This window comes from Uranotaenia lowii, chromosome 3 (genome assembly GCF_029784155.1).
Source record: "Uranotaenia lowii strain MFRU-FL chromosome 3, ASM2978415v1, whole genome shotgun sequence".
NCBI classification, from domain to species: Eukaryota; Metazoa; Arthropoda; class Insecta; order Diptera; family Culicidae; genus Uranotaenia; species Uranotaenia lowii.
The window spans coordinates 112,594,444-112,613,732 of record NC_073693.1 but is presented as its reverse complement, the minus strand read 5'-3'; positions in this window follow the sequence as shown (position 1 = coordinate 112,613,732).

Here is a 19,289-nt window from a genome sequence, read left to right as displayed (position 1 = left end):
CAACAAGAAATATTTCTATGAATGTTCGGAAACCTTCTTTTTTTCAGAAAGGAAATAGGAAGGGGAAAGGAGAGCTCGTTTAAACCTTTTTACATAACTCGAAAATTAGACGAACAAATGGAACCAGATTTGGCATGTGAGAGTATTTGGATACTAGAAATGTTTGAATGATAAGCTTAAACCTCTCTTTTCTTGCAGTAGAGAGATTGAAAGGCGGATGGGAGCTTCCATTGCGAAATTCGGTAACTATTCAAGCAAATGGAACCAAATTAGCTTGGGAGGATATTTAGATATGGAAAAGGTTCTATGATTGTTTGAAACTCCACCCCCCCCCCCTATTTGCATTGAGACAGAGGAAGAGGGGATGGGGCCCATACAAATTTTTGCAATACTCGATAACTGATCAATCGAGGGGAATCAAATATGGCATGCGAAGATATTTGAGTGAACGAAATGTTCCCAAGATGATTCGAAGCTCTTTGCACCTTTCATTAGAGAAACAAAGAGGGCGATGGGGCAACCATACAGTTTTTCCAAGACTGGTAAAATAATCGAGCAAATAGAACAAAATTTGGCATGGGAGAATATTTGGATACAGAAAAAGACTCCGTGGTTGTTTGAGACCCCTTCCTGATCTCAGTTACCAAATAGGAAGAGAAGAGGGAGCCAGTTTTTTTTTTAAATATGTCGAGAATTAATCAGTCGAAAGACATCGAATTTGGTATGGGATTGTATTGTGATACGAGTAATGTTTCTATAATTATTTTGGACTCTTCCTTTTTTTCCATTGAATAAGATAGGAAGAGCCTCATACAATTTTGTTGCATATCTATTGAATTAGTCATTCAAAAGCAGCACAGCAGCAAGCGGCAAACTTCTGCTGCCACGGGCAGAACCAAAACATTGTTTGTTTTGGTTCCTATTGCTTGTTCAATTCGCAATCGAGAACAATAGATCAATAATTGCTGATGACAGGTGATGATGATAAACGCGGTGCAAATGTTTACAGCATTACACGGTTAGGCGAGAATACTCAATTTGGGTTTCTGGTAACACAACAGTGTTGCTAGATATTCTGGGTAATAGTATCAAAGTACTCATTGAGAAATGAGTATTTTCCCGGTTAGGGAATATGATAAGTGGTGAGTGTGACAATAGCAATCACTAATGAATTATGTAGTTATGTTATGACTGTTCTGACGAAACTGAATAAAGATAACTCTTTTTTACCACTGAAACCTGCGTTTTCAACAAAAAGGAACCAACTTTAGTAGAGGAGAGTCTTTGGGATGCAGAATTGTTAAATCACTTTGCAATGATCGAGCAAATTTGGCATTGAAGTGATTAGAGTACGAAAAACGTTTTCTTAAATATTAAACAGGGGGACTTCCATAATTCTCGCGTGAGCTTTCATTACGTCGTAAGAAACAAAATGTCTACAAAGAGTTTTATCTCGAAAAAAATCAAAAACTGACATAAACTAGTCATTTAAAATATAGCCTGGACAACATATTCTATTCGTGAAATACAAATTTAAAAGTTGTTCTGCTAACTTTTGCAGCAGTTTTCTATGAATTCTTAAGATGTTTCATACGACGACCATATTTGGTTAGGGAAAGGAATTTTATACAAGTGAAACATTCATTTTGGCAGAAACTCGGAACTTATGAATACATAAATACAGAGTCTTAATTGGAGATACAAACAAAAATTATTATTTGAGAAAACAAAAATTAATCCCATGTATTAGATTTCCATCAATTTTAGAAGGTGAAGCAAAGCACAGTAATTTTAAAAATCATCCATCTGAAAAGTATTAACTTAACTGAAAAGTAGTTAAATAGATTCAAAAACAAATGCCGACAGGAAAGCAGCAGGATCGATTTGACGCGCCAAGAAATAGATTTTTCAAAACTGGATTCAAATAAATATGTTCAGAAAAAAATTCATAATCGAATTGTGAAAACTGAAAACACATAGGGTGAACTTGTCTACTTCCACACTTAAAGTTTTGTAGCAATAATTTCCCGAATGTATTTGTTCATCTAATCATTTAAAGAGTATCAATATTATGATAACTAAAGTATATTAATAACATAAAAAATTAGAACATATTGATGTAGTAAGAGAAATCATTTTATGTCAGTTTCCACTCATTTTCAAAAGTGTTGTCTTTGTCCGTACCCTACGAAATAATTCACCAAAGTTGTCATCAATGGCTCGCTGTGCCCTTTTTACCAGACTTTACCCAGTTTTTGTCGGTTTAATAAATTCAACATGATTCATTTGGCTGCTGCCCTTCCTGAGTATGTTAAAAAAAATTCAAACATATTGTAATACAATTTGAAGTGAAACTATGATGTAGTATTGGTTCGAATATTATTCAGTTAAAATTAAACCATAACTTGAACAACGTACTTTTTTTATTAATACTGCCCAATGGTGGGCCTAGACAAACAGTTAGTATTAAAACTTTTTATTGAGAAATAAATTCATCAGCGACGATGAAATTGATCGCAAAATATAAGATGAAGCAAATGTTGATATACATGTGAAAGGATGCATCCTGTTTTCATTTTATTTATTCCATCTAAATTTTGAACAACTTTTTAATTCGAGGCATCCCTAATTGTCTCCTTTTGCGATACTATCTCTTGCAATTCTCTTCAAAGTTAGAGCTCCACACCGCAGCTCTATGATAATTGTTCACTAGAAACGTTTATGGAGCACAACTTTATATGCAGATCTTTTGCGAATTAAGAAAAAAAAACTATGCTAACTGCAACCATTTTTGATTAAATCTTAAAAGCCATTAAACCATCAATCTATCAAATAAACTACTTGATTTCTTTCTTTTCAATCCTTTTTGTTTCATCACAAGTATCAATTATCAATAAAACGATGCATTTTTATAATGTAGCTGTTTAAAAGTCACAAAATGCACAATGTTGTTAGAACAACTCTAATAGAAATAAATATATAGATCAGTAAACTAAAGGAATATTTGGAGAGTTTTTTTCATCAATTTGCGATGGGTTACGAAGCATTAGTTTACGAATAAACGTTTCAAACTTTTCATACTGTCTGGTTTAATCAATGTCAGTTAACCACACATCTTGCGTTCCTGTCAGATATCGTTTGCTGACATGCAAAATTGAACGTGTCGCTCGGTTTGTCTCCAAGAAAAATAAATGTCTTCAATAAGATGACAAAACATAAGCACGGAAAGCAGGAAAACAAACATTGTCACGAAACGTCGCTTGATTCTCGCTTTTTGGTCTGGGAATTGATATAGATCTGCGTTACGATTATTGGTCCTTCTTCGTTTCATATGCGCTGTTTTGGTAAGTTTTGCACCTAACAACTAGTTTTTTTTTTAATGGAGTTATGAAAAACCACACTCTTCAAATTTTATTTCATCTCGATAAAATTTAGATTTTTTTTGGATTTTTGTGAAGATAAAATTCCTAAGAACCATTGAGTATTTTCAAATTTTTTTCTATCATTTTTCAATTTTTCAACATCAACATCAACAACATCATTTACAAATGCAATTTGGAAAGCATTTGTAAATGATGTTGTTACACAAAGAATAGACAGTCCTGAATTACTTTCAAAACTAAATTTTTACGCACCCTCCCGTCCATTGAGAAATAAACATTTGTTCTACATTAAACTTTACGACAACGACTATGCAAAACATCAACCTATTAATCAAATGATGTACAAATACAATTTACAAAGTGAAATTTTAGACGTAGCGATGAACAAAACACAATTAAAAAAGGCATTCAAAAACAACTTCATAGAACAACAAAACAATAGCTTACATTAGTTTTAAGTAGTTTTAAGTATTGTGGTCTACATAGTTTGACTTGACTTAAATAAATAAATTTAAAATTCATTAAGGTTTGTGTTTTCAGTACAATCAATTCAACAAAGATATGTCAACTATTCCAACAATACGAAGCCTCGGCTCCTCGGTACAAAAGCTGACCGCACTCTTGAGCGTTATTGTGTGGGACCGTTTGAATTTACGTATTGTTTGGTGCACAGAAAGCCTAGAAGTCATCATCTCTTCTACAAAATAGGAAAAAAGAAGGAAATCTAACCACAAACTCCAGCAGAGACAATAGACAAAACCACACGGAATTGGGTCCGACCGAATATGCAGTTTGGTGCTATCATCCGTTTTTGGATTTTGGGACTTCCAACTTGGCCCAACGCCGCCAGTCGGACGGTTTTCATGCCCGTTGGCCATTGCTTTGAACAGCTCCCGAGAGCACCTACAGTCAAATGAACATTATCAGCAATGTTAAAAACCACTGATTTTTAAAAAGGATTGAATATCATTATTTCTTGATGAGTTTTAAATATATTTTATGAAATATTTGATTTAAATAAATCTACCGTGGAAAAATAAAGTTATGGATTGATGAAGTTGTAAAAATGTTCAAATGTTCAAATCTAGTCGACATGCTGTTGGTTTTAGAAGCGATTTTTCTAGTCTCTTCAAAATCTTTCGAACCGTGTATTGAACAAAGTGTACACCAGAAAACAAAGTTTCATTCATTTTTGCTTAGTCTTCTTTACCATGAAAGGTGATTGCTATGTCCAACAGCTTCTTTCATTTTGGTAAGACGAATGAAAGTAAAACACATCAGCTAGCTTTAAGCTTGAGATTACAACTATCTTTATTGATTCGTTTTATAAAGAGAAGAGTGAAAATATAAGATAAAGGAATCGGCGGCTGTGAATGTGACCTTCCCGCAGTTCACGTCATATTAAAAATGGCGGACAAAACGACATAAATATAGTTGCTTGCAAAATTCGATTTTTCCATCGTACATCATGCTGAAAAATACTATTTTAGCAGCTTTTTGTATAAAAAAAACTATTTTATTGATTTCTGATGTCAAAATCACTAAAACAAAATGAATATTTTAACCGAGGTGATGCAAGTTCTGAAGGTCCTCAGCATTCTAGATCGCTGAGGACCTTCAGAACTTGCATCACTGCACAGATAAAAAAATGTAACCTTACATTACAAGTGATTTTACATTTTAACACCAGAGCTAGAAGAATATTGAAAAAGAGTATAGCATCTTGACCTTTTCAAGGGAAATTACATGTAAATGCATGCTAAATCCAGCGCCAGCGTCAGTTTGTCAGTTTTGTTTTGTTTTTACTCCTGTTAGATTCTCGTCCCGTTCTGCGTCGGCAATAGTTGACAGTTTTTCATTCAATAGAATTGTGTTTAATTTGAGGTAAACAATTTTGAAAATAAGTCTGACTTATAACTTATAATTACACTGCTTTATGTCATTTGCAGGAAACCAAAGCTGAGAAATAAGATGCCTGAAAATTTAACAATCTTCGGAGCTCCAACTGTGCAACAGCATATTTTCTGCTGCCATTTCGCACCAGCCGTTGTTTTCGTCGGGGGAATCAGCGAAAACTAAACAGTGTTCAGGAGTGTTCGAAACAAGTGTTGTTTTTTTTTCAATTCAAAGTGTAAGTGTGATTCAAGTGGAATAAAAAATTTTCGCTGCACAAAAAGTGTTTTTTTCTTCAGCAACCATTCCCTGTCTAATAAGATTCATGAGATGAGATAGATCATGTAAACCTACATTTAATAACAGCATAAAATACCGACGAAAATTTACATGAAACAACCAGTATTATCGCATGCAAATGGCCGATTCCTTTCTACCCATGTAGTTTCATGTAAATCTACGCTGATTTTTCTAAGTGTGTGATGTTCAGGCTTGGGTATGTTGAAAGAAAAATTCTATTGAACTCCATTCCGACCCGGTTATACCGAAAAGACTACTCTATGTAGTCAGCCTCGATCGATTCGAAGTAAGCGTGCTGCTTATGCGCCACCCTAAAAGGGACAGCACACCAAGATTGAGTTGCCCGGCTGAGACCCACTTCAAGGCGAGTCCAGGTAATTTATCCGATCAGATAACGGACCGATCAAGGTTGACTTCCGTATCAGCAAGCCAATAGAACTCGAGAAATTCTCGGTCACACTCCCAAAAATTATCAAATCCTAGAAGATATTTCTAACGACATTCGGTACGATATCACTCATTCCTGAGATAATCATCATAGGACTACCAATAACCCATCACCAACGCGCGAACGTTAGTGGAAGTGCACAAAACTAAGATCATTCAAAATTCAAAATAGAACACGCCACGCGGAGTGATGGAATTCAGAAATCATAAAAATCAAACTTTCTGGGAGTTTTAGTTCATACATGTATTTAGCATAATGAGGAAATTCAGGTAGAGTTGAAAAGACGGTGTATTTACAATGAGTTTGTGTTCATTTTTTTTAATTGAGGTAAGTTGGTTTGATTTTGGAATTCATTCAATTTTCATTTCTTAAACTTAGTCTATATGTACATATTTTTCATCCTATCCTCTCCTACCAGTGCGTGCGATGTTTTAAACTCTACTCCCTATCTACCGTGCAGTGCTTTTGCCGATGGTCAGTTGGCAAAATCCATCGAATGCTGTACAGCGAGAATTTATGTTGTCTTGCAGGGGTCGTCTATAAATCAAGTGACGTAGGCCTACGATTTATGTTTCGATATGTTAAAAGCTCGAAACATTAATTTTCCATGCCACATTTGCTATGATGGCAAAACAGCAAATCATGTGCTGAAGTTACGGCTGCCGTGGTACGGCCTCTGTTGGGAAGAAGGCAAGAGCGAATAATGCAAAATTGACTCACCGATTAAGCATAAGGTTCAAACCTGTGGCCGTGGTGTAGCTGGCTCCGACTTTCTGCGAGAGCTTGGCGGTCGGTGTCTCTGCTGACGTCGAACACTGTTGGAGCTCTTAATAAGTATGCGCTCCTGATCCGCTGGCAAGCTAGGTGAGGTTTTGGCGGTGACTTTTCCAAACGAAAAATGATGATGTATGGTGAAGAAGCTCTTGCCAATGCTTCGCTCTCGGTACCCTCGTGGATTCGGACACCCGCTGGGCGATCGGTCGCAATAGAACTGGCGGTGCGATTTTGTAGGCCGACCTCGTGGCGTGGAATCCAACCGAGTGATTGATCTTGAATCCGGTTCGTGGCTGAAGTATGCTGGGTGTAGCTGCTGTGGATGAAACAGGTGCGCCTATATGGCAGCCACCGAAATTAGCACTTGCACGGGCACGGTATCTTCGCACGTCTTTACCTGGCTAATTAAAACCCTTTCCCACACGCACTGTTTTGCCTAGGGCGCGATGTGTAGCCTAAAGACGGGGCTACACAAAATAAAAAGTTATAAAGTTCACAAATTCTAAACTACATCACTCTATTTAAGTACCTTTTCTTTAAGAAAGGTGAAGAAAACGAATCGCGAATCAAAGGCACTTCCACACGCGATCACTAATCGGATCCAAGTAATTGGAAGTGTGCACCCTCAGTTCAGGGAAAGCGATATCGGGCGTTGACCCCAAGCGGAAATACGTTAATCCCGAACAGTCTTTAGAAACTCTTCGGGGTTCTGACGATCTCAGTTCGTCGCACGTTCTATTGACTGTGATTCGGGTTTTGCTTTCCCTTTCCACATCATGTCGCCAAACTAGATGAAAAAACTTTGAAGAAAGTAAGCATGGGATTCATTCTTCGATCGAAATCGACAAAGCCATCGAATCGACCAGAGCTGCTTGCATACTAAAAGGCGACCCGAAACAATGTTCAGCTAAATGAAGAATTTTTGCTTAACCAAAGGTGCGACCGCTACATCTAAAAAGGCGCAGTGTGTAATTGGAATTTTCTTTTAACTGCCAGTCTCAGTTCAATCGAGCAAAAGATGTGTAAAGTTCGTTTGTTTATAAATTATTGAAACAGATCTTCCCAAACATTTCACAAGGACTTAACTTACAGTTAGCTCGAAACGAGAAAACGCGTTTGAAATTCCAGGACATCCTAGGTGAAGTTTTTGTTTTGAAGTTTTACCCTTTGATTTTTGATAAAAGAAAACTAGTTACGCCGTTTTGTAACACTCCGTTTTGAATATGCGTAACTTCACGTTCCAACGAAAATGCATTAACGAAAATTCATCCAGAATAACCGTAAACTCAATTTGTTTACATTTGGCAGTTTCGCCCTTATGAAATGTTACGCTTAAGATTTGAAACGAAAGTGACAGTAATGCTTGCATCTGATGGATCTGACCGCAGGGTTGCTTTACATGTATTTTTTCTAAAGGATCAGTGTTTAGTCTATTTAGGTTATACGAATATCGTAATCGAAGGTCCAGATGTTGCTCAAACAAACTTCAAAATTTTCTTGTATGTTATTTTTGATTACCGCTTGCTAACTTTTTTGGATGATATTTTTCAGTGTATTTCATATTTTAAAAAAACACAATTTATTTTATCGTTTCGGCCAACTGTACTGTTTGAGCCATCTTCAGACAAAACAAAAGACGATAGAAGCGATAATTTAGTCATTTTTGTTTTCGTTACCAATTCATAATGATCAGTAAATAGCAACTTTTGCCAAGGAGGACAGATTGCCAAAAAAAAACTCCTCAATTGAGCTGTAAGCGATGTGTTTATAAAAGAGATTCACATTTAAGGACCACATGTGTAGAGATTTTATTAAAAGAGTTATCAGGAAATCAAAGAGATTTGTTAACTTATAGATCATTCCTAAATTGACAAAACAAGGAAATGAATATGGAATAATATAGCTTGTGTCAATGCATGTATGGCAACATGCGCTATTGGTATATCCTCCCAGAGAGAAAATAGGTCAAAACGTTTGAATATACCAGCAAGAATTCAAAACCGATTCAGATTCAAAACATTGGCTTCCACAATTTTGAACTTAAAACAATACTGCACTTTTTAATTAAACTTGACCTATTTTTTCTCCCTCCCAGATGCAACCTCATAGAATTCTAATAGACAGAATTATGAGATAAACGTATATTGGAAGTGTGGATAAGTCACCTGGTACGACATGGACCAGTATCCCAGTGGCAGTATTCCCTAGGCCGCTGCCATACAGCGTTGTTGTCCATTTTCGACAGACATTTTTTAACTGTTTAGCCGATTGCACCGACCTCCTGGCCCAACGCCAGCATCTTTTGGAGCATCGCCCAGGACCGTCAGCCGTCCTGAACCGGCCTTCTTTCGATGCTAGGATACCCAAGCAACCAAAAGTGTCGTTAAAAAGGCCAAACACAACTTAATCAATTTGCCAAAGTTCGTTCTATTCAGCCCAAAATTTATGTTCTAGTTGAAACTTTGAAGTTCAATTACAGATTTGAACGGCCTTCTGTTCAGCTCACAAGTAACCGTTTAATCAGCAAAAACATAAAAAAAAATCTGCTCTCTTCTCTTACTTCGGTCATCATCAGCCCATGTGGTGCTGTCAGTTTCTCGGCATTCATCTTTATTTCTCCCTCCACTACAAATCTGCTACAAATCTATTTTATTTGCTTACTCAAGCAATCGAACAACCTAATGAAACAAAAAATAAGTCTTGATACAAGATCTGAACCGCGACCCTTTTATATGATAGCTACCAAGAGGTCACGCCTAGATGTTTGCTTAGCAGCACCTAAAATTCTGAGGGATAAAAAACCTTCCTAGAATACCAGCAAGCTAGCCAGCGGCCAGCAGCGAAGACGTATGTTAATTATTATTCAGGAACATTACGAAACGTAAAAAAGTTTAAAAAAAGTTCTTGAGTTAATCTAGATAATTAATTCATGAATTGCTTCAACTGACTTTCATTGTGTGATAAATTCGTGGTAAGTAAATACAGTTGGACAAAATTATTTTTCAAAATGAAAAAAAAACTCTTTTCGAAAACCATCCTTTGCGAGTTAGCTTGAAATTGTTTTCAGTTGAAATTTCAGTATAAATTATACATTTCAACAACGGCGAACCCAGTATCCAGAAGGTGGTGAAGGCTGGCCGGATACGCTGGGCGGGACATGTTGCGAGAATGCCGGATGACTGTCCTGCAAAACAGGTGTTCGCCACGAATCCGGTAGGAACAAGACGAGCGGGGGCGCAACGAGCGAGGTGGTTAGACCAAGTGGAGCGTGATCTGGCGAACGTGGGGTGCCCGAGAAATTGGAGAACGGTTGCTATGAACCGAGTGAATTTTAGGAATTATGTTCGTCAAGTTATGTCGTGAGACGGAATACTATGTAAATAAAAAATAAAAATACATTTCAACAATTTCTAAGCAACAAAAAATGATTTATTGATTATATTCCTTTTTGTGATGTTCACATTTCATATTCATAAAATAGCGGACTTTTCACAAAAAGGCTATTTGAGGAACTTTTTGTAACTTCAAGTCCACGGAAGGCTATTTGATACATTTATACAATTTGTAACTTTTATACAGAAGGGATCCGATTGACATGTCACAAAAAATGCTAATTAAGGATTTTTATTGAAATTCAAGTCAATAGAAGGCAATTTGAGGCCCTATTTGTAACTGTGATACGGTTAACGTGTCACAAAAAGGCGATTTGAGGAACATTTTGTAACTTTCATACTCGCATTCGAGAAAATTCGGTACCCATTCCCTTTGGAACCTTTGTTCAGCGAAATCTTACAAGGTATTTAAGTCAGAAATTTGGTTCGCCTTCGTCGCTATTTACTCCTAAATCACCCACGAAATGAAACTTATTTTTAATTGTTAATTTTGGTTTGCAACTTAAATAATGTTTTGAATTGAAACTCTTTACATGACATACAAAAATCCTACCTCGTCTTTAGAATGGATTTTTATTAAGAAATGTAATTAAACAAGAACATAGTTTGAAACGAACCATTAATACTTCAAAATTAATTCATCGTCTACTAACTTTATACATCGACAAGTTGGAAACCATGTAACACGCGTTTACCTCTCACGATGGTCAACAATATTAGCAAAGAAATATAAAATCTAATATCCTTTACCTTATAGCTAAAGACTTTGATTACAAAAACGTTTATGTCATTAAAAATGTTATGCTGATAAGAAATATTCTATGAGATACCAATTTTAGTAACAATTTTATGTTGTGTTTAAGAGGTGAACCAGCTGAAAATATCTACAATAAAGATATCAAAAATAAATATATTGTATTTCTTATTCTTCTAAATGCTCAGCATCACATTTAAAAAGCTTTGATAAATTATACAAGGCCTCAAATTTTTTTCCCGAGGTGCAAGGAACTTAAAACGTACTTTTGAGTGTGCCCTGATATGCTATTTTTGTAACAGCATTTGTTTTAAAAAAATAACTTTATTTAAGGGAGAAAAAAAATTATTTAAGGGAGCTCTGCAAATTTTTGACAAAACTTGAAAACAAAAATATAACATTTTAAAATAAAAATTTTGAATCAAGTATCTACTTTCATCAAGACATCAAGTAATTTTGAGTTCTGCGAAAAAAGTTATGGTAGCTTTCTATTATTTTTATTTTTCCTTATTGTACAAATCCTTAAATAAGTTCAAACAAAATTGAATTTTAGATACTTTTTATAGCATAATTCTAATCGTTTTGCAGGTTCCAAAAAAATGTTAAAAAACTTGAGTAAGAAAATGATGTTAGGAATTCATTTCCTTGTTTGCTTTGTATTTTTGGTAAAATTATTTTTATATTAAAATTTTTATTTAAATACTTAGGTCAAATCTAAATATAAAATGTTCAACAAATAATTCATATCTTGTCTAAATTTTCTAGTTTCAGATATACATCGCTAAAAAAAAATGTCTTATGTTTAGAAATTTGATAACTTTAAATTTCAAGTTTTAATAATATAACTTAGATTTTGAAGATTTGCTTTCATTTATCAGCTGTGTTGATGACTGCAAAACAATTTGACTTATGCTTTAAAATATTATTTTATTTTATTTTATTTACATAGTATTCCGTCTTACGACATAACTTGACGAACATAATTCCTAAAATTCACTCGGTTCATAGCTACCGTTCTCCAATTTCTCGGGCACCCCACGTTCGTCAGATCACGCTCCACTTGGTCTAACCACCTCGCTCGTTGCGCCCCCGCTCGTCTTGTTCCTACCGGATTCGTAGCGAACACCTGTTTTGCAGGACAGTCGTCCGGCATTCTCGCAACATGTCCCGCCCAGCGTATCCGGCCAGCCTTCACCACCTTCTGGATACTGGGTTCGCCGTAGAGTCGCGCGAGCTCGTGGTTCATCCTTCGCCTCCACACTCCGTTCTCCTGTACGCCGCCAAAGATGGTTCTTAACACTCGTCGCTCGAATACTCCGAGTGTACGCAGGTCCTCCTCGAGCAATATCCATGTCTCGTGCCCGTAGAGAACAACCGGTCTAATAAGCGTCATATACAGGTTACACTTCGTGCGAGGGCTAAGTCTTCTCGACCGCAGTTGCTTGTGGAGTCCATAGTAGGCACGACTTCCGCTGATAATTCGCCTCCGGATCTCACGGCTGGTGTCATTGTCTGCGGTCACCAGTGAGCCGAGATAGACAAAGTCTTCGACTATCTCCAGCTCGTCGCCGTCGATCGTGACCTTGTTATTACTGGACAAGCGGGTTCGGTCGGTCTCGGATCCGCAGGCCAGCATGTACTTCGTCTTGGACGTATTAATCATGCTTTAAAATATATCAGATTCAATTGAGTTTAAGACTTCCTTAATTTTTTTTTAATTTGCGATTGGGTTAATTAAACAAAATTGAAACTGCAAAATCTTTTTTCGCGGAAGACAAAATGACTCGTGGTCCCCGGAAAAGTTGATCCATGAACTACTACATGCATTTTCAAAACTTTTATAATATTCTACAATTTTGCTAAATATAAGTGCACAAGTGAGAATTATCAATTTAGTTTTCTGGTGTACATGAATATTTAATATACGGCTTGAAAGTTCTTGACCAGACAAGACGAGTCTCTGAGGGAACAAAAAAGGCCACCGTGGGAGAAAAAAAGTTATGGAACGAGTTATTTTGTTGAGGATCGTTTTTAAAATCAGCTTTGTATCGAATTTATGCCTTATTTCTTAAATATTTTTCTTTGTTTCATATCTTTTTTCCCCAGAGGTAGATTTTTTTGGACCCATGATGAAAACCACGTTGCAAACCTAGTTTCAGAATTTATCTTAAAAACAAGAGCTTACCAAAAAATTCTTTGCAGCTCGTGATAATATTTTTTTTTGTATCAAATATTTTTTCATTGATCGCTGATAATAAATCAACGTTGTGTTCTTTTTTGAAATTAATATATTCACTTTTCATTTTGAAAACAAAGTTTTGTTTTAATATTAAAATTTTTATTTTAAATACACGATTTTCCTTCGAATAAAACTTTATCTAATTTTTTTCACCCTTTTTTAAACGAGCTCCGCCTCTAGAAGTGTTTCACTGAAATCAGCTGAAATACACACTGAAATATAAAGCCAATTATTACTTCAAATAGCTTTTAGTACAGAATATTTCAAAATGTGTTTATTAAACAATCCATGCCCAGAATGCATTTCTTTAAAGGATTTTATTAGCAACTATTTGAATCAATCAGATTTTTAGAGATATAAAAACCGACTATAATCGAAAAAAAAAGGAAAACTTTTCATCCAATTGTTTTGTCCAACAGTACCGATGTGGAGAAAATCTTCCGATTCCTAGAATGAATGATTGACGAAAAAGTTTCTCCGGCATCAGATTTTTAATGGTATCTAAAAAAATACAAAAAAAGTATTCATAGATGCTACCATGTTTAACCTTTCAACAAAGATACAATGTCCAAAAATTGGATGATGATCCCTCATTGAAATTGCATTTTTTCCTATCTCCAGTTGTGACGACATTTCTGGAAGAATTTTTGTAAATAATATTCATTCCAAACGATCAATCAAATCCGCTATTTAGTGTCAAAATGCCAGTATTGAAAGTTTGGCGGCTTGTAATTTTATTCGGTTGCATTCAATAAAAAAAACTCTTGTGAGATCCTCAATGAAACCGCTAACCTAAAACCGCTTTATCTATCTTGTTTTTCAACCAACTTTTACAAAATTTAAAGTTTTGAACACCTTGTAACGTACAGTGAGGGGCAAAATAAAGTGTCCAAATTATTTTTTTTCAATTTCTTTTATTTTTCTGGTTAAAATTCAACGCAAACACATCGTAATCATTTTTAAAATATTGTTTATTATGTTCTTTTCAATTTTTGTTAATGTTGCGCTGGAAAAAAAAGAAAGTTTTTCTGATAGATAAAAAAACAGTTAATATTCCAAAAAAAACAGGGGCAAAATAAAGTGTCCAGATCAGTACAGCTTCAAATAATTCAAACTGAAGGCAAACAAGAACGATTTAATAATGGGTATGGCCTCCTTCAGCCTTCAACACCTCCTGCAAGCGCTTCGGCACACTTTCAACAAGGTTGTGCAAGTGTTGTGGGTCGAGTTCCTCCCACGCATGCTCCATGGCATCAAAATAAGTATTTTTAATTTGTTACACCAGTCTTATCAATCAGAGCATCGAGGATGGCCCACAGATTTTCGATGGGGTTCAGATTAGGACTTTGTGAAGGCCATGCAAGGGGTTTGATGTGGCAGGAACGGGAAAATGACCTCATCAGATTGGCCGTATGCTTCGGATCGTTATTCTGCTGTAAAACGAAGCGCTCTCCGAGGCCCGTCTTGATGAGGGATACCTCGAGGTTTTCCGGCAGGATATTGCAATATGACTCAGCTGTCATGATTCCGTCAATTTTTACCAAATTGCCCACCCCACCCCAAGAAAAGCACCCCCACACCATCACGTTACTTCCTCCGTGCTTGACTGTTCCTTGGATATGGCGGTTTTGGAGCTCCTCACCCGACTTGCGCCACATATGATCCCGCTTCTTCCGGTTGAATAGCTCAAATTTGGATTCATCAGCCCACAACAATGTTTTCCTCTGAATCAAAGCAATCGAAAGATTCCTTTTAATTCAACCACGGTAAATGAAAAGTTCAGATACCGGTATTTTGATAGCAACTTACTATCTTCTTCAGTAAGCGTTTTCGATTGGTATCGAGCACGGAGCAACGGAGGAAGTAACGTGATGGTGTGGGGGTGCTTTTCTTGGGGTGGGGTGGGCAATTTGGTAAAAATTGACGGAATCATGACAGCTGAGCCATATTGCAATATCCTGCCGGAAAACCTCGAGGTATCCCTCATCAAGACGGGCCTCGAAGAGCGCTTCGTTTTACAGCAGAATAACGATCCGAAGCATACGGCCAATCTGATGACGTCATTTTCCCGTTTCTGCCACATCAAACCCCTTGAATGGCCTTCACAAAGTCCTGATCTGAACCCCATCGAAAATCTGTGGGCCATCCTCGATGCTCTGATTGATAAGACTGGTGTGACAAATAAAAGTACTTATTTTGATGCCCTGGAGCATGCGTGGGAGGAACTCGACCCACAACACTTGCACAACCTTGTTGAAAGTGTACCGAAGCGCTTGCAGGAGGTGTTGAAGGCTAAAGGAGGCCATACCCATTATTAAATCGTTCTCGTTTGCCTTCAGTTTGAATTATTTGAAGCTGTACTGATCTGGACACTTTATTTTGCCCCTATTTTTTTTTTTGGAATATTAACTGTTTTTTTATCTATCAGAAAAACTTTCTTTTTTTTTCAGTGCAACATTAACAAAAATTGAAAAGAACATAATAAACAATATTTTAAAAATGATTACGATGTGTTTTCGTTGAATTTTAACCAGAAAAATAAAAGAAATTGAAAAAAATAATTTGGACACTTTATTTTGCCCCTCACTGTAACTCAAATGTGTTTCCTGGACGTTGTTCACCTACAACAATTCAGTTTTCTGTTTTTCAAAGTCTAAAAATAAAAAAATCGAAAAAATATGTACCGAAGAAAACTGTAGATCTGCAACGGACTGTTAAAAAAAATCACTGAAAGTCCAGGAAAGCTGAAGTTAAAAACTATACGTTTTACATAAGGGTTTTATTTTTTTTAAGATCATCACTACAAAAAATGGGTAAAAAAGTGTTGTAAAAACCGTACATTTCAATCAATGGACCGTCAAAATTTGTTTGAGTCATACCAGATAATTTTTTAAAAGAGAATTTTAAAGTTTACGTAATTTGGCTTATTTTTGTTCAAAATTCAACGCAAAGTTTAATTAAAATGCATGACAAAAAGTAAAAAAAAAAAACAGCTACGTTTGAAAATACGTCAAAAAATTTGTGTTTCATATTTTTAAAATCTAATGATGTTAAACAGTTCCAAATTACGTAAGCTTTTAAATCCTATTTTCGAAATTTATCTGGTTTGACTCAAACAAAATTTGACGGTTCATTGATTGAAAAGTACAGTTTTTACATCACCTTTTTTACATTTTTTGGGGCCATGATCTTATAAATTTAAAAAAAATATATTTTAAGTGCAACGAATAGTTTCTAACTTAAGCTTTCTTGGACTCAAAGTTAATTTTTTTTAGCATTTCCTAGCAGATATACAGTCTCTTTTCCGAAGCATGTATTCATCGTATTTTTTTTCTTAGACTTTGGACAATGGAAAACTAAAGTGCTGTTGGTGAATAATATCTGAGAAAAAAATTGAGTTACATTACGAAGCTTCCAAAGCTTTAAATTTTGTAAAAAAAAACTTAAGGATCAAGAGAAATGTATTGGTTTGTGTGTCAAATTGACACTCCAGGGACTGTAACGTGTAAAGATTTAGGGGATGGATGAGGGTTAAAACAAACCTAAATTTGGCACTTCTTGCCTGCGTCGTTGAGTTCTGTCGAAGCCCCTATTAAAACATGACAGTTCATAGACGAAAAATTTTAAATTTTCAAAGCAATGAATGAGAAGATACTTGATCGTTCAGTGAACGAAGTTCACTAAAAAAACGAACACACTTAGTTTGGGTAAAAGTGAGAATTTCATCCTATTTCAAAGCTTTGGAAGTGGCTCATGTAAATGTTTTGCTTTTCAAACGAGAATAAGATTTCATTCATAAAACCACACAATACTGTAACCAGAGGACTTAGATGCAACGCAAACGCAGCAGCAAAGTTGGACTCGTCATGTTTTGCCGCTGTTGAATTGTCAAGCGTAAGGAAAGGAGGCTTTCCAGGGAGCCACACAAACAGATAGGCGACACACATACACAAACACTCATTCAAGTGGGTGCCGGCAAGTGACAAGCACATGCAATGAGAAGTGCGGGTGCGGGTGCTGGTTGTTCACCAGTAGTGATAACTGGAAATAATTCCCTGGTCGGCAGCTGGAGCAGGGACTCAATGGAATGGGGGGATGAACGGGTGAAGGAAAACAGCCTGTGAAATCCTACGGCCGTCGCTCGGCAGCCAGTGAGGCTTTGAAAGGATCCACCCGTTCGTTTTTGGGCTGGTTCAAAGTGGGTAGTTTGGGAGGGGGTGGCATGGCGCAAACACTCCGAATAAAAGAGAGTGACGATGGTAGTTAAACAGTCTAGTCGGTGTCTAGACACTGAATACTTCAATTCTCGTTTTTGCCTACATATCACTACTTTCGGATGGTTTGCCCGGCTGATTGCAAATGCTTTTCGGCTACTATTATACACGGTACGAGAGTTTTTAGAGCTGGAGCTGGATGGAGCAGTTCACTTTTTTTTCTACTATCATTTTTTAACTCTTGGTTTTGCTTTTGTGCCGAGCAAATACTCTTTGGACGTCTGGCCGCAGTTTTGGTGCTTTTTTTTCATTCATCCTCCTGTGGCCTCCCATTCTTGATATCTCCTAACGGGTGTGCTTTCCCAGGATTAAACTTCATCATGCACTTTTTGGTTTTGCCGTACTCTTCTTACAAGAGTCGGTACCTACAACTCAGTTCAGCTTCGGTTTGGTTTTCAAATTTTCCATACCCGCCACTTTCAACTCTTTGCAGCCGGGATGAAGATGATGAGTTGAGCTTTGAATTGGTCCTTTTCCGCACACTCTAGGGCACACCGGCCAAGAGCTTGTTGAGGAATTATCATTGTCTCTTAAGCTGCTGGCTGGCGGAGACAGTTCATTTTGACAGACTCATGTTTTATGCTCAATTGATCTTGGCTTCTGTGGAAGGATGCATGTGACGGCAATCGGCAATCTTCTGTTAAAAATTATAGTATAATATAGATTGAATTTCTGAGTTTTTAAACATTCATGACTCTTTCATTTCCAAACTAGTGTATTTCAATCCACTCATGGAAACATTTTCAAATTTATTTACCGTATGTGATCTGAAAATTTAATCTCACCAATAAAATTCTCTTTGGAGAAAAATCACAAATCCAGCTAAACATTTAAGAAACATGCGAATCTATCAGCTTTAATCAAAGCACCAGTGTAGAAAGAAAACAAAATTAAAACGAGAAGCAAAACCCTATTTAATGATCGACTTTTGCCATGCTGCTTTTGCATCTTTGTCGACCGAAGCTTCTTCGGGGAGCTATGATCGAATGCCCCTGTTGGTATGCAATCATTGACTACCCGTTGGGCGCGTATTTTTCGTAGATTGACGCGGTTAGTCGATGTAACGGTTGGTCGTGAAATTGATATTAATTTGCTGTTGGGGTCTTCTGGTTCGTTATAAATGAAACTTGAGGTCGCTTTAGCTGAAAGGTTGAAACTGTTCGAAGAACAGCGTTGGCAAGAGCTGAAAAGCTTTAAAGTTGGAACAGATTGAAAATCATGCTACACTAAAAATTAAATAAAAAAATTAAATAATATAATTTTAATGAACAATTTCTAAGCAATGAACTGATGTTTATAAACTCATCAAGAGTTAAATATTCATTTGAAACTTGACTAACGCTGTATTTGTTTTTCACTGCCAACCAGTGGGGAACTAATTGCTGTCATCTTCATTTAAAAAAACGCTTTGACAGCACTAAGTTCACAACTAGTGTACTATCAGGGTAAAAACAAATACGGCATAAGACTAAATCAAAACTGCAGTTCAATCTGGAATAAAAATTTTGTTAATGTTTAAAAAAAAATAATCAAAATGGCAGTTTTGACAATAATGGTTGAGGAAAAACTTCAGGAGCATTCTCAAACTTCATACTATAGGTGATAAGAATAAGAAACTAGAAATTGCTTCACTAGCTTTCACTTTCTTAAAATACATATTGCATAATTTGAAAAAATTTTTAAAAACTATGAATGAAAATCCCAAAGAAATATTTACTTTACACTGCTACAGAAATAAAATTCCAGCTTATCGAAGGATTAACCTCATGAGACTTCTCGAAAACAGCAAAAGTCATTGCTAGTGTTTTATTCATATAACCTCGTAACTCAAT